Source organism: Euprymna scolopes, chromosome 24 (assembly GCF_053919585.1).
Source record: "Euprymna scolopes isolate OS-2025 chromosome 24, ASM5391958v1, whole genome shotgun sequence".
In the NCBI taxonomy this organism is placed as follows: domain Eukaryota; kingdom Metazoa; phylum Mollusca; class Cephalopoda; order Sepiida; family Sepiolidae; genus Euprymna; species Euprymna scolopes.
Window position 1 is genome coordinate 69,205,313 of NC_136505.1, and position 24,724 is coordinate 69,230,036.

A 24,724-nucleotide genomic window follows, 5' to 3' on the forward strand; every position below is an offset into this window, starting at 1 on the left:
GTCTGTGTATAGTTTAAACTAAGGGGGAATACATTTTGAATTTTTGAGAGAATTGGATTATTATGTGCAATCGCAGCAATAAACGCACAATGGCTTACTGGTGTCTAAAGTGTATTTACCTAAACAACCAACGTAATAATCATACAAACAGAAATAGTGTATCCTTGTAGACATAGACTAAATAAAAGGACGAAGGCCATAGCTTCCATAGACACTACTAATACTGCATTATTAATTTGATTCGATTGTTTTGTTGTTTTATACTGTGATTACAAGTATGGTTCGCACGAGTTAAAGGACACGGAATATACAGTAAACATTGGGTGATTTTTTTTTTTTTTGCAAACAGCAGTAAATCTATGTAAAATTATTTTTAAAATATAAATTAATTGACAGATCGAACCATACTTAAACGTTTATGAAGTTGACATAAAATAGAACAGTTACAGTTGACTTTACCTTATGCAAAAAGAAGAAACAAAAATGGCTGAACGTAGTTGAAAAGTAGTTTGAAATTTTTTGATAGAGCTTTTAACTGGCTCATAAACTCTTTCTTTTGATATATTTACCGTTACAAATACGTTTTCATCGTCTCTAAAATGCTGCCAGTGACGTGTTACAGTATGCATTTTCACAGTGTGTGTACAGTGTGACCTTTCTAATGTTTAAAATCTTTAGATGCCCTTATAATAGGAAATATCATTATATTGTAAACAAGTTTTACGCTATTCTAACAGTTTAATTCATGTACAATTTACTCTTAGTAAAACACACACACACACACACACACACACACACACACATATATATATATATATATATATATATATATATATATATATATATATATATATATATATATATATATATATATATACAAGCGCAATTGTATGTGTGTGTTCGCGTCTGTGTACATTCCCCTATCAAATAACTCCGTCAATTCTCAGTCTACAAATTTTACATCACGGATATTGAGATTTAGAAAATCTTTTCAATCAGTTTTCGGTCATAAATTTGGCTGCCAGGGGTAGACGTTCAAGGATTTGACATTTGAAAACTCTACCAAACTCCTCCGCTAATTTAGGGTCAAAACACTTTAAATTTTAAATGTAGGTTACTTGGAAATGAATCAACTTTTTTTTTAATTCGAACCCCTCCAAAAATGTTAAAGGGTTAAAATTGGGGTCAAAGTTAAAAAAAGTTTCGACATCTGCGGTTTCTACTAAAATTACTTATATAATTTCTGGTCTAAACATTTGAAATTTGGCATGAAGGGTATTCAGAGATAGGGGTGGCTTTTTAATCGGGCGTCTTCGAGAATTTGAGCTGCCCAGGAGTCAAAGTTCAAGCGATTTTGCATTTGCGGTATCTAGCAAACGACTCAGACAATTTTGGGTCTAAATATTTAAAAATTGCTAATAACAAGTATTAATACATGTGGCAAGCAGTGAAATCAATTTTGGAGCGAACATTTGGCTTACAAAAGGTGAATGATACAGGACTTGACCCGGTCAGATTCTATCAAATTTCTCCGCCAATTTTAGGTCTAAAATCTTGAGATTAATGGGACAAAATTTGGGTCAAATTATAATGAAAATTACCTCTGCAGTCTCTACGAAATTACTCAGGAACGTTTTGATCTAAATACTTAAAATCTTACATCAAGTGTATTCACATATAGGGTAAATGAAAATTGTCTCTTAGATGGGTATGTATGCTGACAACACCACGCTCTATAGCAGGAAAAAAATGAGACATATCTAAGCTCATGGCCAAAACACTAGAGGAAGACCTTCACTCTGTAGTGTAATAGGGTAAAAATGGATGGTAACATTCAACGCTTCCAAGGCAAATCTCGTTTCTTATAATAATTACATGAAACCTTACCAACCACCAATAGCTATGGCTACAGATACTTTACCTGGGAGCACTTCATTCAAGCTCCTTGGCTTAACGTTCACAGGAAACATGAGTTGGAATAGATACATCGAGATTATTGCTAAGGCTGCTGCAAAGAAAGTGGGTTCTCTCTATCTTGTTAGAAAGTTACGTACGCCTGAAAGTATTATGTACCTCTTCAAAGCCACCATTCGCCCGTATATGGAGTACTGCTGTCACATTTAGGCTGGTGTATCTGCTACTAGTCTCTCGCTCCTGAACAGGATCCAAAAGAGAGTCGCCAACCTAATAGGTCCCATACTGTGATCTAAACTTCATCCCCTGTCCCACTGATGAAATGTCGCATCCCTTTGCCTGTTTTACAAGTATTTTAATGGTGAATGTTCTGACGAACTATAAGTCATTGTACCCCTCAACGAAAGTACCCCTGACAAACCCGACAAGCAGTGAAGTCCCATCCCTATAGACTTGAGATCCCTAGATGTAAGAAAGCGTTTTACTCTAATAGATTCCTCCCCAGAAGTGAGGCACTTTGAAATTCTCTTCCAGATTCTCTGCTTCCCCAAATGTACCGACATGCAAAAGTCCAAGTGTAATGTGAACAAATATCTTGCTGCTAAACTCCTTGCATATTACCCTTGCAACTTATGCTCCTGATAGTAGTCCCCTACATCAAAGTGGCAACGTGCCTTGTTTGGGGTGAAAATGTAAAAAAAAAATAATTGCTATTAATTTACGATTGTTTTCAAGTCCATACTTGTTTACTAGTAACTCACTATTAATCTCAAACCCAAACTTGTTTGCTATTAAGTTACAATTAGTCTTAACCTAACACTTATTCACTATAAATTCACTATTAATCTTAAACCGAATATTATTTGCTACTAATTTCCTATTGTTCTCAATTACAAAACTTATTTACAATTAATTCACTATTTATCACCAACACAAAATTATATGATACTTATTTACTATTGTTTGTACTCCAAACCTATTTACTAATAATCAACTATAAATATCAACCCCTAAATTATTTGATATTACCTACTATTACTCTAAACTCAACAATTTAAAATCCATTGAAGATAATTGGCTGAGTACTTTAGTAGAGACCCCAGAGGTCAATTGTTTAACTTTGACCCCAGTTTTCACTACTAAACATTGATTCTTGGGGAATTAAATCTAATTAAAAGGTTTGATCCATGTCCATGTAATCCACATGTGAGATTTAAAGTGTTTAGACTAAGAATTGGATAAGAGTCTGGTCACTTTGACGCCTCGACAGCCAAATTTCTGGCCAAAAACCGATTAAAAAATGTTTCAAAATCTCAATAGCCGTTATGTCAAATCTTGAGTCTCTAGACCGAAATTTGACAGGGTGATCTGGTAGGGAAATGCACACAACACACGTACCCATTTTCACTTTTATAGATAGATAGATAGATAGATAGATAGATAGATTAATTCACTATTAATCTCAAACCAAAAATGATTTGCTATTAATTTCCTATTGTTTTCAAAGCCAAACTTCTCTTCTTCTCTTCTTCTTCTATCTTCTTCTATCTTCTATTCTTCTTCTATTCTTCTTCTTCTATCTTCTTTCTATTCTTTCTTTTCTATCTTATCTTATCTTATATATATATATATATATATATATATATATATATATATATATATGTATATATATATATATATATATATATATATATATATATATATATATATATATATATAAATAAAATGAACTCATTTTTCCCCGTCGGATTTTGACATTAATAGGATTAAAAATCAAGATATTTCATACAAATATAATATGCACAAACGGCAGAACAATATCAGAGGTGTGTTATAGCCTTATTATTTCTCAAATTCCTCGATGATCTTAGATTTCTATACTTTTTCTGCTGAGAAGTCACGGCCAAAATCGGTTAAGATCAATGGAAGTGGTAAAATATTTTCTCTCTAATAAAGTCCTCCTTCCCCTGCCACCACTTAACACCGTTTGGGGATCGTTCACAAGGAACAGTTGAGAAGAGAACGCCGGTTTGGCTTCGTAGTTCTTTCATGTGAAGTTATTTAAAATCACTTAACTAAGCTGCAGTGCTCTGTGGCGTAGTGGTTAGCGTGCTGGACAATTCACATTATATTTTAACGTTCGCGCCAACCTACCGTAGTCGTTTTTTTTTCCTAAACAACTGGAATGGACTTTTCTTGATGGCCGAACTGTTAACGTTGCAGATGTTTTTTTGTTTTTTTTTCACACTTTATTTTCCTACTTTTACTCATGACTCCGGGTTTGATCCGTCCTACTTACCTAACATAACATTTTTTAAACCCCGCCCCGTCCCGGAAACAAACACTCGGGCAACGCCGGGTAGCCCCGCTAGTTTACTAATAATTCACTATGAATCTCAAACCCAAAATTATTTGTCATTAATTAACTATTACTCAAAACACCAACCTTATTTACTACTGTCCGGTTTTGCACGAGCCGTTTGCACCGTTCATAACTTGCCCGATGTGTGAGTATACTTTTATGTAAAATTTCCAACATTTAGACCCCAAATTGTCTTAGTAATTTCGTAGAGACAGAGGAGGTTCATTTTCTAAAACTTTGACCCCAGCTTTGACTCCTTAACATTTATTTCTTTTTGTTTCAAATCAAAATGACATGTTCGACCCGTGCCCACGTTACCTACATTTAAAATTCTAAGTGTTTAGACCCAAAATTGGAGGAGGAGTTTGGTAGAATCTTCAAAGGTCAACTCTGTAAACTTTGACTTTTTGGCAGTCAAATTGTCGTTTGCTGCATGTGTGAATACCCTATATGTAAAAGTTCAAATGTTGCAACCTAAAATTGACTTTATAGTTTACTAGAGATCGTAAATGGAATATCTATTAAACTTTGACCTCTTGGACGTAGAGTTTTTGATGAAAACCCGATTAGAAACCTCGCTCTATGTCTGAATCCACCTTTTGTAAAATTTCAATTGTTTAGACAAATAATTGGCTGATATATTTCGTAGAGACCGCAGACGTCATTTTTTTAAAACTTTGACCCCAATTATGACCGTCCTCATATTTATTGTTTTGGGATCAAATCAAATTATAAAGTTGGATCCATGTCATGTAACCTATACCTAAAATTTAAAGTGTACATACCCATAAGATACACTAGCATGGCTGCTCGGTGTTTGGAGGTGTGGGTTGAGCAAAAAAAAATGTGGTAGCAGGAAGAAATGCTCGAACGCGTACCACGAAGGAAGAAAAGAACGGGGAAAACGTGACGTATTTGCTGGGTGATATTTATTGTAGCCTGGTAGAAAGAAAAAACAAGCGTATCTTAACAAAACTTATTTCCCACAGGTTTTCGGTTGTGCTAAACACTAATATCAGATTTTAATTTTTCACAAATAAGTATTTTCCGAGTATTTCGCGTCCAACAATGACCACCGCTTACAACATAAATAATTCCATTGCTTAATACCGGGAAAATACTTACATGTAAATGCGATATTCGTTTGCAGCACATCCTTAAGTTAATATTAGATTAGTTTTTTTTTAAAGATAGGTGTTGGTGCATCTACTAGGTCACAATGCCAAAACACACACACACACAAAAAAAAACACTGCATCTAAACAGACACACCTTAAAAAATAAGGTCCCTATAAAATCGGTGTCCATTTTACGTTAAATTAATATAGAAACTTTTGAAAACTAATTTCTTCATATTTGTGAATCTAATTGTTCCTTGGATTCTCACTTTTGTTTTCAATGTTACCACCATAAAAATCTATAACAGTGTATTTTTAAAGGATTTTTGTGGGTTGAAAGATGATAGAGCTTTACCAATATTTCAATCATAGTCATTTTCTCCTTGTTTTGCATAGGAATTTACACATGATTCTCACTGTAAAATAAACCTTATACACTGTAAAATGGTATGAAAATCAACGAGGGGGAAAATGATATGAGAAATATTGGGAATTACATCTCTCCTTGCTGTTATTTCATATCATTTGAAACTATAGCAGCAAGAGTTTGCCCTCCCTCCATCAAAGTCAGACGCTTTTGGAATATATATATATTATGAGAAGTGAAACACGAATTACCATTAGCATATAAGCGACGCTCTTTGTGTAAACAAATCGAGCGGAGGTATTTCGAACGATATCAAAACATCGTTAAACTCACTACTCGTTCAAGCAGCCGCCAATAGCGTAATGGTTAGGAGCCTTGACTGCCTTATAAACGGTCGGGTTTCAATCCTGGCTTGAGGTAGTTGCCTGTCTAGCCGCACTGATGAGCTGTGAAACAGCGAAACAGTACTGTATGTGGATGACTATATATATATATATATATATATATATATATATATATATATATATTTATATATATACATATATATATACTCGCATATATATATATATATATATATATATATATATATATATATATATATATATATATATATTGTATGGATGATTAGTCAAAACTAACCTACCTATAACCATTAAAAACGTAAATATTATGACTCATTTTTTATACGAAATCGATTGTTTTATATCCATGTATGCTTACCTAAAAGCTTCGACACACATTACGCATTACTGATTTAATTATGAAATCTAATATGGATATAACAGATGTTATCATGCGGTTCATGGGTGTATAGATTTAATACATTGTGATGTCTGCAGACGATACATTACATAGGGTTATCTTTATGATTTATTCTGGGCTTCATTTTCATTACAGACATTTTATGTCCATGAAGTTTCATAGAGCAGCTGAGTGTAATTTCGATGTTGAATGAGTGTAATATAACTTTGGATGTGCGTTTAATATAAATTCTTAGGAATGTTTGTTCACATTTTCTATTTTTATTATTGAATGTAATTAATGCATAAATATATATTTATCAAAAATACATGTTTGATGTTACTATGTGGACGCTTTTATTCAGATGCTTATTTGTTTCCGATGTTGTATATATCTCAGGTGCTCATTATTACCTCAATAGTGATAGTATAAATAATACGAATTCTTGTTTACTCTGTTAGTGCCTTGACAGCATATACGACGCATTTTATATATGATTCTAAAGACATTGATTTCATAAAAAATTAAAGTTTATGTTTTAAACTGCCATATGTCTAAACAGATCATCTTTGGATGTATGCGATAGATGTTCTTTTGTGCCGGTTTAACGAATTATCAGTTTTGTTTGGCAAGCTACACTAGGGATTTATATAATTCGAAACGAGTGAATACGCCTGTCATCATAGTTGGTTTACGACAGAATCGATTCATTTATGGTCTCTTTTAACTATGTTTACACTTTATATCAAAAGGTCTATGATTTTACATCTAAATTGTGTATATATATAGTAAGCTAAAGTGTAATACATGAGGACAGCATATCTCAATACAGCAATGCATATCGAGATAGATTCAATTATATATATATATATATATATATATATATATATATATATATATATATATCATCATCGGCGGTCACTCGTGTCCGAGTAAGACTGTCCTCCGTTGTGGCTTCTGTGGGGCCTCAGGTGAGCATAGAGCCCAATCCTAGACCCAACTTGTCTTGTGCAATTTGGGCAGATAAGTGTAGTGGTGGTGGGGTGGGGTTGGGTGCGTCTGGTTAATAATCTGTCCTTTCTGTGCTTGCGTTTATCCTCAGCATCTTGATTTAGGTCACTACTATAAAGCGCAGCACCTTTGTAGACAGCGCTCCTCCATGCCAACCTGTTCCCAGCCACGTCCTCCCATATCTCAAGGTCCATGTGAAACCGCATTAGATTTGCTTTGATGTTGTCCTTATACCTCATCTTTTGGCCACCCTGGGCACGCTTTCCCTCAACAAGCTGAGAGTAGAAAATCTGCTTTGGGAGGCGGAGATCCGGCATTCGGACAACATGACCAGTCCATCTGAGCTGGCGTTGAGCTACAGTAGCGGTGATAGTGGGAATGTCAGCCTCACTCAGGACGCTGGTGTTGGTGATTTTTCGGAGGCATCTTTGGTGGTACGTTTCCAGGGTTTTTACGTGCCTCCTGTATGTGGTCCAGGTCTCCGATCCATAGAGAAGAGTTGACAGCAAGACAGCTTTATATACCATGATTTTGGTCTTTGCCAGAAGGTCACGGTTCTCAAATACTCTCTTTCTAAGCCTTGAGAAAGCCCAACTGGCACAGCTGAGACGGTGTTGTATTTCATCATCTATGTTGGCTTTTGATGATAGGATGCTGCCTAGGTATGGGAAGTGGTCCACATTTTCCAGTCTAGCGTTGTCGATGGAGATGTTTGGGGGTGAGACTGGAGTACTGTTTGGTGGTGATTGATGGAGGATTTGGGTTTTTTATATTAATTGTTAGTCCTAGCTGTTTGTACGCCCTCGTGAAGGCAACCAGTGTACACTGTAGGTCCTCTTCTGAGAGGGCTACAAGGGCGTTATCGTCTGCATACTTTAGCTCCATAATGGATATGGTGTTCGTTCGACCTTTGGCCCTAAATCTGTTGATGTTAAAAAGTCGCCCGTCAGTTCTGTACATAATCCGAACTCCATGGGGAAGATGTTTGTCCGTGAGATGGAGGATAGCAGTAATGAAGATGGAGAACAGGTTTGGGGCAATGACACATCCCTGTTTCACTCCTGTGTCAACCCTGAAGGGCTCTGTTTCATCTCCACTACTACTGAGGACTGTAGCTGACATATTGTCATGTAGCAGTCTCAGTACCCGAATGTACCTCTCTGGGCATCCAAACCTTGCAAGAACCAGCCAAAGGGCTTGACAGTTCACAGAGTCAAAGGCTTTAGTAAGGTCTATAAAAGCCATGTATAATGGTAAATTTTGCTCCCTGCACTTTTCTTGGAGTTGACGAGCAGTGAAGATCATGCCCATCGTTCCCCTATTTGGTCAAAAACCACTTTGGGACTCGGGAAGGATGGTTTCTGCAAGGGGTGTAAGCCTGTTGGTCAAAACCCGAGCTAGGGCTTTCCCTGTGGTAGAGAGGAGAGAAATATATATATATATATATATATATATATATATATATATATATATATATATATATATATATATATATATATATATATATATATATATATATATGATAAAAATATAACACGGAAATTACATAATTGTCGATGCAATAATTTATTTAAACCTTATGGTATTTTCAAGCATCTAAACTAGACAATTACGTTTTTGATACTGAAATAAAGAAAGAAAAAAAATCGGGTCTCCCCCGTCAAAAAACCAGAGGTGGTTGTAGCAATCCACTTTATACATTTTATAGAGAGGGTGGGAAGGATTAAAAAAAACAAAAAAAACAACAAGAACATTATGGCACTTATAACTGCTGTCCGGTAGCTCGACGTAACAACCGACACACACACACGCAACACACACACACACGCCCCTAAATATGCACGTTCTTACACGTAAATGCCTTGACACGCGTTTACTAACCTAGGAAGAAGAGGGAGAAATATACGGATATAGAGAGAAGGAAATAAAATAAACTGAGCGTAAGGGAAAGAGAGGAAGAAAGAAAAAAAATATAGTGACCATCCGCTGCCTGTGATATGGTTTCATTAGTCTAGAATCTCTGAGAAAGAGAAGGGAAAGAAAATGGAGATTATACGCGTGTCATAGAGTTAATTGAGTCATGGAAAGTAAGTCTATTTAAAGATAAATTAAAAAAAAAGTTTATATACAAAGTTTTAAAACTATCTGTATGTTATCATGTTAAAATTAGTTAGAAATTAATATTATCTTATAATACATTTAAATATTGTATTTGTAATATATTACTATGAATTCAAAAAATTGAGTCTTATGTAGTTAATATTTTATATAGTTTTATGTAATTAATTTTATTGGTTATTATAGCGGTCGTTGTAATTTTGCTCACTAATATTTCACTTCCTGGTTGATTAAGATGCAGAAAATTGCATTATTAATCGCCCCCAATTCCATAGGACGTATATAGTTTCGGTAAATATATACTTTTATTCATTCCGTACACAAAAGTACTTTAATGCACACATAAATAACATAAATAAAATAGTTATTATTTTAAAGTTTTGTGTTAATTTATATTAAATCTAATAATGTCTAGTGGTAATATTTGATCTTTTTGACTTAAATCAGTTTAATAACTAATGTATTATCTGCAGAGAAAATTTTTTTTCTTAAAACTATCTCATTTATTTATCAGTAATTTGGATAAAAGGTACTTCGGAATAAGTACACCCAACTTAGATTTCGGACAACAAATATCATCAAGTCGTTATTACCGAGTATATACCGGACAACACTATAATTGAAAGTGGGGTGGGGTGGGAGGGTTTATCGTAAATAATCTAGTGGTATTAAATTCGGTCTCTTTACCGTTATGGAATTATCTGATCGTCGGATCTGGAGTTATTGGTTATTTTAAATTTACATTTATGTCTACATCTGGCCATCAGTTCATCTCGTTTATTTAAGAGATTATTGTGTTCGTACTTCAGGATTCTTATTTTTTCCTCGAGGCATAAACTGCATCTCTGCCTAAAGCCGTTTCGAACATCCGAATAACATAGGATTGACTATGAAACCACTGGGGATCGGTTCTCATTTTTAATAACCACCATTGTTTAGCTAACTCGGTTTTGTTCTTAAGTTCTGGGTTATTTAAAGAATGTTTATGGTCATAAAAACGCTGTTTCCAGTTTCCGGCGGAGATACCGAAGTAAACATTTTTGCCCCTGTTATTATCTTCTGGGGTATCGTGACCTTATAAACCACGCACTCAACTTTACAATTACCGTCTAGTGGGCAGTTATTTTTCACTTGGAAGTTACATTTGTCTACTGTAACCTTATTTTTATTAGAGTTGTTTAATATTTTACTATTATAAGTGCTAATTATTCTGTCCATGTTTTTAGTGCACAAGTAACTAATTTTAATGGTTTTTCTATTAAATATCTTCCTAAGTGGATTATTTATGGTGAAATGCTTATCTATTAGGTTCGAAAATACTTTCCCTGTGTTTATGTTGGATAGTTGGCAGTAAGGGGGATTAAACCATATTATCTTCCGGCCTCTGTTCTTAGATTTATTTTTATTTTTATTTTCCTTCTTAATATATGTGAGTTTTTTACTGTATCCGCTTATCTCTAGTGCTCTATTGTATAATTTTTTGTTTGCTTAAAATTTCCTTGTTAGCTGAAAGTTTATTAATCCTAATGTTAATCGTTTTAGGTATTTGTTTAATTATGCAACTTGGATGGTTAGATCTAGTATTAATATAAGATGGTGTGTTATTATCTTTATTGAATGGCTTGTATATCCCCTTTCTTCAGTTTAGAGTTATATCTAGATAATTAACCTCTTTACAATTTGGTGTTATATCTATTTTAATTCCAAGGTATTTGAGGGCTCTTACTAATTTTTATGTATTTTCGATACCATGTGGCCGTCGCTATTAGGGATAACAATTAGTCCATCATCCCTGTATAATGCCACTGAATTAGGCTCTATAATTATGCTAATTGTGTACATTATAAATATGCCCACTAGATCGGCAATCTGGGCTGAGTCAAAAGCCCCCATCGGGACGTCAAATTCGTTGTTGTTCGATTTGATCCATATTTCCCGATTGTTTAAAAGGATGGATCTGCGACAAGCCATAATTAATTTTACCTGATCTTCGGATACATCCACAAAATTCCTAGCATAGTCTATGCTGTTCATGAGTAATTCCTTGGCAATTGAGGGATAGAAATCCATGATATCGAATTGGATGAAACAAGTATTCTTCTTATTTTCAATGGATTTAAACCATTCGATAGTATCCGAAGAATCCTTCCAAAGATTGAATTTAGTGGCCTCCAGGGTTACATTAATAATGTTCCTGATAATCTCCCTAGATACATGACCGAGTTCCGATTTAGTGGAGTTTATCAGTCTAGACTGCTTCTGGATGTTGAAATTTTTCTTGTGGTCCTTGATGAGTATGTATGCGTTTCTCTTGTCTATTTTTCCCACTCTATCTTCTATACCCAGTTTGGGTGCAAATACTTTGGTTTCTTCATTGATTGTATTTTCAGTGTCGAGGGTATCTTTTTGTAACTATTACAGATGTTCTCCAGAATAGTTTTCTTGTATTCAGATGGGCACATCTTGTAAATATTCGTTGATTTATCAGCCTTCACCCACACTTTGTTGGACTTTTTAATCTCTGCGATGTCATTTTTCAGGATTGACTGAAATTAGTTTGAATACCTCCGGAACTTAATTCTTTTAACTAAGTCAAATAGATCAGTCTCGAACGGCTTTAAAGCCTCGATGGGTTTACAGGTATTCTGAGATCTGACATTATAGGTTTCTTTGAAGTTAGAATCCTCATTTCTTTAATAGAAATGCACTTTTCATCTCAGTCTGTTGGTAAAATCCGTTATTCTGTCCATAAGAGAGAAAGTGAAGTTGTGTAAGCTGGGAAAAGGTATATTTTTCAGCGATTACGATGGTGTGAATTTTTCCATCTTCAGTTCACAATTGAAGGAATTCCGATACTAGAATTCCTGGGAGAGCTCAACACGGTGTGGAACCAATTATAGTGTTATAATGGAATAATTCCAGGAGGAAATCCTGACAGCAGTTATAAGTGTCATAATTTTCTTGTTGTTGTTGTTTTTTGGTTTTTTTTTTAATCCTTCCCACCCTCTCTATAAAATGTATTAAGTGGGTTGCTACTGGTTTTTGACGGTCGAGGCCCGATTTTTTTTCTTTCTTTATTTCAGTATCAAAAATGTAATTGTCTAGTTTAGATGCTTGAAAATACCATAAGGTTTAAATAAATTATTGCATCGACAATTATGTAATTTCCGTGTTATATTTTTATGTTATTGCTCTGTTTACCACATTGAGCTCTCATACCCGGATTTCCCCTGGAATTATTCCATTATAACGCCATATATATATATATATATATATATATATGTATATATATATGTATATATTGTATCCTTCAAAATACTAATAAACGGTGAATCTGATCAAGCAATACTATCTGACATATTTTAATATGTTTGAAAGTTTGTATATACATATATATATGTACCTATATTTATGTATATATATATATATATATATATATATATATATATATATATATATGTACGTCGTGTGATCAGCATAGATGTAAACGAATGATTTTAGTATGTGTTTTGGGAGATCATCAATGTAGATCAAGAAGAGAGTTGGGCCCAGGATGGACCCTCGAGGGACTCCAGAATTAATACTGTGGACCTCTGACTTTTGTCTATCAACCACTACTCTTTGAGCCTTTTCGAGAGGAATGATTTAATAATCGAGAAAACGTTTCCAGTTATACCGTAGCTGGAAATGTTGTGAGGTAGGCCTTTATGTCATACATTATTGAAGGCCTTTGATATGTCAAGAGCAATTGCCCTAGAAATGAAGCCTTTGTCGAGAGATTCGCTAATCCTATCAGATATAACCATTAGCACATCTGCTCCAGATCTAAACGGAAACCATATTCCGTGTCACAAGAAGGTTATTTCTGCTGAGGTGGTGGACTACTTCTCTATTTAATATGGATTCCAGCAACTGATGACATACAGGAGACTTAGTGAGCTGTAGTGTGGGGGAGATGACTTATCACCTGAATTCCTGAATGTAGGGCATACTGATGAGGTTTTCCAGGGTTTTGGAAAGCACTTCTGCTTAAAGCAACGGTTAAACAGTTTGATAAGTATGGGGGCAAGTTCTGGTTGAAGCTTTTTAAATATTATAATTGGAATACCGTTTGGACGAGTTGCTTTATTGGAATCAAGGTTCTTGATTAGCTTGGCGACCTCACTCACAGATATTTGTATGTTACCTAGCGTGTTGTCTGTTATAGGAAGAAATACGGGGAGATGATCGCCTTCGTCGCATGGGGTAGAATTTGCTGCAAAGTTATTGGCAAATAGTTTGGCCTTGTCGGATGCTAACGAGATGACTTCTGGTCAATTGATAATGGTTGGGATAAAACACACGCTTCTGTTCAGGATCCTATTAGCTATTTGCAAGAACTGGTGGGAACCAAGCCGCTGCTCAGCTACTTTGGATTTAAAGGATTGAGCATATGGCTCTCTTGCATTTTTTATTATTCTTTTACAACTGTTGCTGGTGGTCCTAAAAGCAGCTTTAGTCTCAGTGCATCTATTACGTTGGTAGCTATGGAAAAAATGTTTCTGTGCGCGGTGGCAGCAGCACATTCTGGGGAGAACTATGACTGGCTGTTGGGTTTTGTTGGAATTTTTGGATGGTATGAATTAGTCTACGCCTACAAGTAACCATTCGGTCAGGTCTGATACTATAGAGGACACATCCTTTTTAAACATGGTATGGAGAGGTAGATCAGATATGAATGTACGGAAGCTATCCCAGTCAGCCAAAAGTATCGGTATACAGTACGGTGGAGAGGTACGTCTGTAGACTTATTGTATTTAATTTTTATCCTAACTGATACAACGGAGTAGTCGGAGGATCCCAGAGGAGATAGAACGGAACATGAGCATAGCTCAGGGGAAGTGCAGAGAAAAAGGTCTAGAAGGATTGCATGCTGACCGGTTTTATTGGGCACACGGGTAAGCTCGCGAACAATCTGAGTTAGGTCATATGCAATGGCAAAATCATGACAGAACCTTCCCTCATCATCAGTCTTTTTTGAGTGGGTCAGCCATTCCACATTATGGACATTTAAGTCACCGCAAATGTGAATGTAAACAGACAGGGATTAGCAGGCAGGATGTAGTCAATTTTCTCTGATATACTCTTAATGATAGTAACTCCGCTGCTGTGGGGGCGATAGAGGGCAAATATAAATGTAGTGGTGTAAGCAAGTGCAACCCGGAAGCACATATGTAAATCAGGGACTTCTCTGGAGATATCCCTGCCACACGGGAAGCTATCTTTAATGTAGGCACATATTCCATGCCCTTGGGGATCTTGGAGGTCAGAGTTAGATGTTAATTTAGAGTATCCTTTAATTAGTAACTCATCTAGGGAAGTGGTCGGCCCTATTCCAGTTTCGCATAGAAAGAATATGTCCGGTTTCGTCTCCTGTAATTGTGTTTCAAACACTGGAAGACCCCTGATATTGGAGAAGGGGACATGGTAATAGGGGTCTACGTTGGAGGATGGGGTTCTAGGTTTATTCGTGTTTTTTTTTAGATATTTCATGTTGAAGATTTTGGTGTGTTTTGAACAGGTCAGCATACGTGGTTAGAGCAGGACAGAGAGGGAAAGTAAGAGATAAAAGACGAGAATGTTGTTTGTAGCACATGATAAGGTAAAACTGTAACAATTACCCAATAGTATGCCATCGAGAGGTCCCAACAGAGACTACTGCATGCCCCAGAATTAATTCACCAAAAGGCAATACATCTACCCCAGTACTTAGCAATTGCTGATAGGACATCCTACTTAGTGGTTAATCCAAGGTTAGGGTCCCTGACTATCAGGCGGTTAACGTCAGCCCAGATGAAAACGTTTACCTCCAGCACCCTTACTAGTGGCATGTCCACAAGGATAGACATAGAGAGAGAAAATTTCCGACATCTCAGACAACTGTTCACGGAGTACTACCGACCTGGGAAACAGCTTTTTCTTCACCCTTTGTTAGAAACATCACTCATTGGAAATGAAGACTGAGGGACAAAAAAGGAGAATGAGAGCTGCCGATAACACATCCACTGCATTATCTACTCTCCATTAAAAAAATGTAAGAGGGACTTATTAATATCAAGTTAGTATGAGTGATTTTCTCCATTCCCAGTTTAGGATATTACTTGTAGATGGTCACCCCTCCAATATTAATCCGTGGTAGTTTTGTTTTGGTTTGGTTTGTTGTGTTTTTTTACTAATATCAAGTGGATTTAGCCTTGCCTGGAACAATTGCCATAAAATGTAATGTAAATAATGCAGTGAGATTGATATAATGCGGTGAGGTGAATATCTACGTCAATGTACTGCAAACAATTTGTCCAGTATTAAAACTTCTTAGGAGGGTATACAGATAGCATGCATTTCAATTTTTAAGTACCCGATGCTCAAAGGAAATGGAAAAGCAATACCAATGCCTTAATCAAGTGCATCTTTCGTCCTCCAAACATATTCATATGCTGCACTACACCTACAAAGTGAAGTAATAATTTACCATAATATGGTGTTGATCTTAAATATTCGTATGTTTAAAGTTTTAATTCTATAAAATTCAGGTCCTTTTGTAAATTTTGTGACCCAGCCCATGATATTCGAAATTGCCCCTGAAAAGACGCAAATCAGGGCTGAATTAAAGCGTTTTTATGTAAGCGAGCTCAAATCACTAGTGGATTAGATTACTGGTTTAAAACGGTTTGATCGCTGATGAAAAATAGTGATTAAACAGCACAATTTTAGGAACATTAATAACATTGTTTGTGAAGGAGATCATTGCCTGTTATCCAACCGTGTTTTGTCTTCAATGTGACATCAAGGTTAAGTCCGAGATTTTACATATGTGGGAACCAAGAAAATGGAAAAGTGTTGTTGCTTTCGGGGAAATCACCTAATTGATATACATTAGTTATGTGGCCAATAAACCAATGAAGACGAATCAGATTATGGCGTAATGAACAAGGATTAGTGTGATGAAAAACTCAGAGCAGCTCTAACCTTACTCCTTTTAAAAATGAACCGCAGAGTGGGATAGAGTTAATCGTTGATAGCAGTTGTCTTCGTAATTTAGAGTTCGCAGTTATATCTTACCACAACCTATAGACATAACCCCCCCCCCCCGTTTAAGTGACTATCAAGTAGACTGCCGGTGAAAAAAGAAGAGAGATATTGTGAATATTTTTGTTTTTGTGGTCTCTTTTGGAAAACTGTACAGGAATAACATTTTCTTGGAAATCAGAATTATTTTAATAATTAATTTACAACGAAACCAAAACCTACATCAAAGTTGATTATTTGCCGTTTGTAAACTTGTGAATTACTGCAGAAAAATAATACCAAATTGAAGTAATATTTTTCAGCGAACAGCCAGCAAAAGGAGAAGATTGCGAAACTACCGGTCGACATATTTTTCCCTGGACACTTTCAGTCATTCACATTGAACTTTTTCTTTGCTTTTTTTTTCTGCCTGCCACCCACTATTGAGACAAGAACTACAGGAATCGCCGAAAAGGCGCTATTCGGGTTCCGTGATGTCCAAATCGGAATCATTTAGAACTTCACTTATGTATCGGTGAATGCTACGATCTTCTTGGGTTGTGTCTTAACTGAAGGCGGGCGTGTCTTTGTCGTGTAATAATTTGCCACTCTGTAAAACATATATTGTAAACAAATGAATGCAATAATATATAATATCTGTAATTACAAAGGTAAGGAACACCATATTCAATGAACATGTCAGCACAAAAATATATTTACTTTAACCTTATATAAATTGCATTAAGTTTTATTTCCGAAAGTAAATTTTTAGTTAATCGACAACACAAACCGCTAATATAAAACCAACTGATCTTGTATAGAAATACATGTATTACAAAAGACTCGGCATACTGCAAAAGACAATTTAATAGATAGAAAAAAAGAGCCATATGATTGTTATACTTTAGTCAGTTTTCACAAACATCCTGTCGATATAAATCACAATTCGGATATATGAACAAATCAAAACACCCCCATAATATATATATATATATATATATATATATGTATATATATATATATATATATATATATATATATATATATATACAGACTCGTCCAAAACTAAGAGGCAGCCGTTTAAAACCTAATATTTGAAAGAAAAAACAACTGTAAAAAGCTGAAACTTTTACAATTGGTAGTCGTTATCATCCATAATAACATACTAAAATATAAATAATTTGCAACTAATAGAAAAAGAATTATCAGAATTATTTATTTATTTTCAAAATAGGAACGTCCAAACGTAAGAGAGAAAATTGAGAAAAACAATGTAAACAGACAAAAACAATAAAAATATATGTACAATCAATATTTAGTAAATAAGTCATTGCTCTCAATGACAGTTGCACATCTTCGACTACAAAAATGAATCAGCTATTGGCAATCCTCGATATTAATTTTAGAGGGATAGAAAATTGACCACATTCTGTCTGCTCAGCCTTCGGCTAGCATTCACATTTGTGGTGTCTTCAATGCCGACAATGTGTAGTGGATGGCCCACTCGAACGAGACAGGTGATGAGGCGAGGTTCTGTCGTGATTTCCTCATTGCCTATAACTTCACTCAGATTGTTCACGAAGCTACCCGTGTGTCCGGTACTACCGTTCAGTATGCAAGCCTTCTAGACCTTTTCTCACAACTTCCCCTGAGCTATGCTCATGTTCCGTTTTATCTCCTCTCAGATCTTCCGACCACTCAGTTGTATCAGTTAAGGTAAAAATGAAATGTAATAAGTTTTCAGATGTTGTTCTCCACCATACTGTATATCGATACTCTACGGTTGACTGGGATAGCTTCCGTATATTTATATCTAATCTACCTCTGCATTGCATGTTTAAAAAGGATGTGCCCTCTATAGTACCATACATGACCGAATGGCTAATTGTAGGCATAAACTGATGCATGCCATCAAACAAATTCCAACAACATACTAACAGCCAGCCATGATTCTCCCGACAATTTGCTGCAGCCATCGCGCACAGAAATAATTTTTTCCATAGCCACCAACGTAATAGATGCACTTAGACTAAAGCTGCATTCAGGACTTCTACCAACCACTGTAAAAGAGTAATAAAATGCGAGAGCGCTATATGTTCAGTCCGTTAAATCCAAAATAGCTGAACAGCGACTTGGTTCCCAGCAGTTTTTAGCAAATAGTAAACAGGATCCTGGACAGAAGCGTGTGTTCTATCCCAACGATCATCAATGGACATGAGGTCATCTCCTCAGCATCAGGCAACGCCGAACTACTTACCAAGAACTTTGCAGCTTATTCTACCCTTTGTGACGAAAGCGATCAACTTCCCGTTTTTCCTCCTATAAGAAATAACACGCTATGCAACATACGAATATATGTGCGTGAGATCGCCAAGCTAATCAAGAACCTTGATTCCAGTAAGGAAACTGGCCCTGACGGCATTCCAATTATAGTGTTTAAAAAACTTCAATCAGAACTTGCCCCCATACTTACAAAACTGTTTAAGCGTTGCTTTAAGAAGAAGTGCTTTCCAACACCCTGGAAAACCTCATCAGTATGCCCTGTATTAAAGAATTCAGGTGATAAGTCATCTCCCTCTCAGTACAAATCATTATGTCTCCTGTGTGTCATGAGTAATTTGCTGGAATCCATATTAAATAAAGAAGTAGTCAACCACATCAGCAGAAATAACCTTCTTAGTGACACGGAATATGGTGTCCGTTCTGATAGATCTACAGTAGATGTGCTAACCGCTATATATGATAGGATTAGCAAATCTTTAGGGCAATTGCTCTTGACATATCAAATGCCTTCGATAAATTATGACATAAGGGCCTATTTAACAAGATTCCCAACTACGGTATAACTTGAAATGTTTTCTCAATCATTAACTCATTTCTCTTTGTTAGGCTCGTAAGGGTATTGGTTGATGGGCAGAAGTAAGAGGCCCACAGTATCAATGCTGGAGTCAATCCGCGGTCAATCCTGGCGGCAACTCTCTTCCTGATCTACTTCAATGATCTCGCAAAATACATACTAAAATTATTCGTTGATATCTATGCTTATGACACGACCATTTATGCCAACACATCTAAGAACGTAAATGACAAAGTTCTCTCTGATTCTCTCTCCTCTGATCTTGAGCGCCTGGTACAGCGGGGGAAGATGTGGCTGGTTACTTTTATTGCATCTAAAACCAAGCTTCTATCTTAACACCAGAAACGCTCTTACCCCAAGCTGACACCAATTGAAATGGTTGGCTCTCGTCTGACCTTTACTCTTGACCGGAAATTGAACATGTACATCAAGTCTGTTGCCAGGGTCGCTTGAAAAATGGTAGAATCCTTCTATCGCTCCCAAAAATATATCAGTGCTTATGCAATTTACTATCTATATAAATGCCAAGTACGTCCAAGGACGGAATATAGCTGCCATATCTGGACAGGAGCTGCTAAAACAGTGTATCATTCCTTGTCAGAGTACAAAATAGACTTCGGGGCCTTTTTGGGGGCCTTTTTCTCTTCTCTGCAACCACTCTCCCACAGAAAGGACATTGCGAGCCTGTCGTTGTTTTATCGGTGTTTCCATGAGAAGTGCTCAGCTGACCACCAATCTCTGCCCCCTATAGTCAATTTTTCACGAAAAACACCCATCTAGCTGAAATCACTGACAGTAATTTTCCCCATTCTTTATCTGTGCCTAAATGAAAACGTAGATTCAATGAACAAGTACACACCTGTGGAAGTCTTTTCCGTTTGCCTGTTTCCAACCCGACTACTACTTGGATCAAGTAAAACATAAAACAAATTCGGATAACACGCTCCCTTATGTAAGGCAGTTTATCAAATCTCCATTACTAACGGTTACTACGATATTATCCCATTAACTATTGTACACACAACGACCCTTATCCCTGCATGGCTTCCGGTCCCTTGATAAATAGTCACTCCTATGGAAAGAAATACCATTCTTCTTGAAGCTTCGGCAACAAATCCTCCGTGTTAGTAGAAATTTATTTACATAACATTCACTCCTAAAGTCTTCCAAAGATTTTCTATTAAATTTAAGTCAGCATTTGTCAGTGGCCAATCAGTAATTTTGAAATCTTGCTCGTTAAGGTAACTCATTACCACGTTTGCCTCGGGACATGGGGAATTATCTTGCATAAATACAGTCAATAAAAACCTGAATTCTTGGACAATGTTTTTATAGATCTGCGCGTTTACACGAGTTTTGAACTGGACAAGAGGCGCTGCACCTTGGCTTGAAAACATTCCAAATACCATAACGCTTATTTCTAACAAATATTACGTTTGTCCTTTAGTTTTGGAGGCTATATACTATAAATATCTGAAGTACCAATAAGAAACCAATCATACATTTACATTACGCTCATGTTATTTTATTAGTAATACATGTTATTTTGCATTGTAAAAATTTATCAGACGCGTATCGGAGACAGCTTTATATTCATCGGAAAAAGAAACACAAATACAGATATTACTTGATGGAAGAAAATAGACATCATTAAATTTCCTTCTTACATAATTTATAAGAACGCTTCTTGAGGAAAAACAATTTTAAATCATGCGCAAATAAAGAGACCATATATCTCTCTCTCTCTATCTATCTATCTCTGTCTCTCTCTCTCTCTCTATATATATATATATATATATATAAGTGTGTGTGTACATATTTAAATTAAGTGAAATAATAAAAAACACGTTTCTGAGTTTTTAAATTAAGATAAAAGATGAGTTATGCGATATTTTTCATAAATATAAGGTAATTTGTTTATTAACATTAAGAATAATGAAAAAAAATGTTGCTATCGCATTAATCAAATCAAATTTTCTATTAACATATATATGAAGTGAATTCATAAGAAAATTAATGTTATATTACAGACGATCTGCTCATAGAGTAAATTGTGTAAAATTTTACATGAAACATTAACATATAACATGAACCAGTAGAATATTAATATATTGGTTATTTGTAAAATTGTGAGTATATATATACACACACACATATATATATATATATATATATATATATGCATACATAGATAGAGAGAGAGATAGAGAGAGATAGAGAGATAGAGAGAGAAAACGAGAAAACGAGAGAGAGATATAGAAAGACAGACAGAGATTAAAACAGAAACATGTATTTCTCGTCGGAATACGATTTTTATGATTTTCATCATATATAGAACCATAATATAATATCTGTTCCAACACTTCGCTCCCTCCTCAGTCAGACGAGGAGAAATTCCTCATGACGGAGACAACTACCATCCCTTCTATCATCCCCCTACCATACCTATAACCCTCCAATTGGCCCCTCCCCTCTGGGCAATAAGACACACTAGGAACCGATCCTGGGTCTGGCCATACCCACAGTGGGAGACAAATAAATAGAAACATTAAAACATCCCCTATACATATTTTTAAATACACCCCTCTATCTAAACAAACATAATATAAAGAATACCCGAAAAGACTGACGCGAAAAATAACAATACTAAAATTCAAGAATCCAAAAAATAAATATCAAAATAGAATGAAAGCACCCATACCCTTATTGCAGAAGAGCTGGTTCTCCCCCCTCCTAACACACACACACATTCTCAAACCAATAAAAGAAAACACCCCCCCCCCACACACACACACACACACCCTACCCTAAAGGAAAAGAAAAAAAAACACGAGCAGAAAGAGAGAATGAGAGAGAGAAACACAACACAGGAGTGACTACAACCCAGGCCAGCGACCTCGACAAGCCCAATAAAAATAAATATTGAACATTCCAATGAATAGTAGACACTTACACGCCTCCACCCCCTGGAAACACTTTAAATGAACTGCGAATATGTTATTTTTACATCTCCAACACATTTGAAAATAATTTCTGACGAGGACGCTTCACAGGACGTCTGAAACGCGTTCAAAACGATTTCAATGATTTAAAAAACATTATTACAATGATCTAAACATAATTCTCAATGAAAAACCAAGACACGGAAGAATAAAATAATGTTAAAAAATACACATTGTTGGTGACAACCCCCTTGTTTGAATATACATCTTTCTCTCGTTGGAATTTCTTAACCCATTTTATATAAGTATATATATATATATATATATATATATATACATATATATATATATATATATATATATATATGAAATTCTAAACCTGTAAATGTTACTAAGATATTTATTATACAAATTAAACCAGCAATCCAACAACCCAATATTGTTCTTTATTGTTATATGTATATATATATATATATATATATATATATATATATATATATATATATATATATATATATATGAGCCTGAGAGATTCCGTGGATGAAACCGGAATATTCTGTGTAGCTAAATTGCCATATATATTTTTATACATCACTATATTTATATGTACATATATATAGTAATTTATAGTATATATGTATATATATGTATATATATATATATATATATACTAATTTATAAAAATATGTATAACTATTTAGCTACACAAAATATTCCGGTTTCATCCACAGTATCTCTCAGGCTTATATATATATATATATATATATATATATATATATGTGTGTATGTATATGTATATATATATATATATATATATATATATATATATATATATATATATTTATTACAATAAAGACAAATATTGTGTTGTCGGATTGCTAGTTTAATCTGTATATATATATGTATATACGTATGTGTGTTTATATATATATATATATATATATATATATATATATATATATATATATATATACTGGTAGTATAAAAGGTCTCTAGAGTTTTTGTTAAACTTAAATAGACTTTTTATTGATTATGATATTTTTTTTTAATTTAAGAAGAAGTTTACCATGACATTGGGATTTACAGAAAAAAGTGCAAAATTCAAACAAGCCTTATTTATTAAAAAATGTCTATGTAATATTGCCGTTTTAGCGTCACATCCTTATGCACTTACCAAAACGTTTATTATGACAGATTGCAGAATATTTTGATTGCAATTAACTCCCTTATTTTGTTCCTGGTGTTTTCATATAATTTATACAGCTTTGGATTTTACGTTGCGAGATCTGCCAGCTCCTGGAACGATATAAGGGAGTTAAATTTCAATTCGGACATTCTGCAATATGTACTAAATAATGTGTTGGAAAGAGTCCAACTATGGTCACTGAAAATAGGCAACAGTTAAAATATATTATTTTTCATGAATTGAGATTGCTTAAATTTTGCATTAGAAAATTATTCAAGTCTTCTTAGATTGTGTTAAAATTACAAAACAGTATCATCCAAAATACATAATGTGTTTAAGTTCAGAACCATTCAGTGACTTTTACTTTTTGCTCAGCCTGTTAAATGGGATACAAATATAGGTACAAGCGTGTTAATCAGTAATATATGCACAATTAGACAAAATCTCAAACACAAACAATTGGTTTCGGCATGCGTTAACATCCGTGGATGGATAGTGGGAGTAATACAAAATATGCATTAAAGTAAGCAGAAGGTCAATTATATATTACGTTCATATTAAATTAATGAATAACATATTGATGATAATGAGGCTACGTTTTGGAATATTCAATAGCGTAATCACGTGATGACTTGTCGCCATTAGTAATAAGTGCAAATAATTTAAAAGAAATTTATAGCAGAACAAATAAGCAAACTCTTGAAATATTAATATTGTGTAAGCAATAAAACTAGTTAAAAGCCGAATACATATTTACAGAGAGTTAACATTTGACAGAGTAATGTCTTATTGAGATTTCTATTTTAATGCTAATATTGAATCACAAAATTTATATATGAGAAAATTAATGGGTATATTTCAGTCGTTTATGACTTGGATATAAAACTTATAAGTATGAGAATTTGAGGTAATGGAGACATTGTATAATGCAGATATTTGCTAGATAATATTTCTGAAACGTATAAAAATGGTTCACTTTAAATGAATGTAGGAATATCAGACATGAAAAGTACTGTAATTAATTGATGTCTATGCAAGTTTCGAGTTATGACTAGAATAGATTG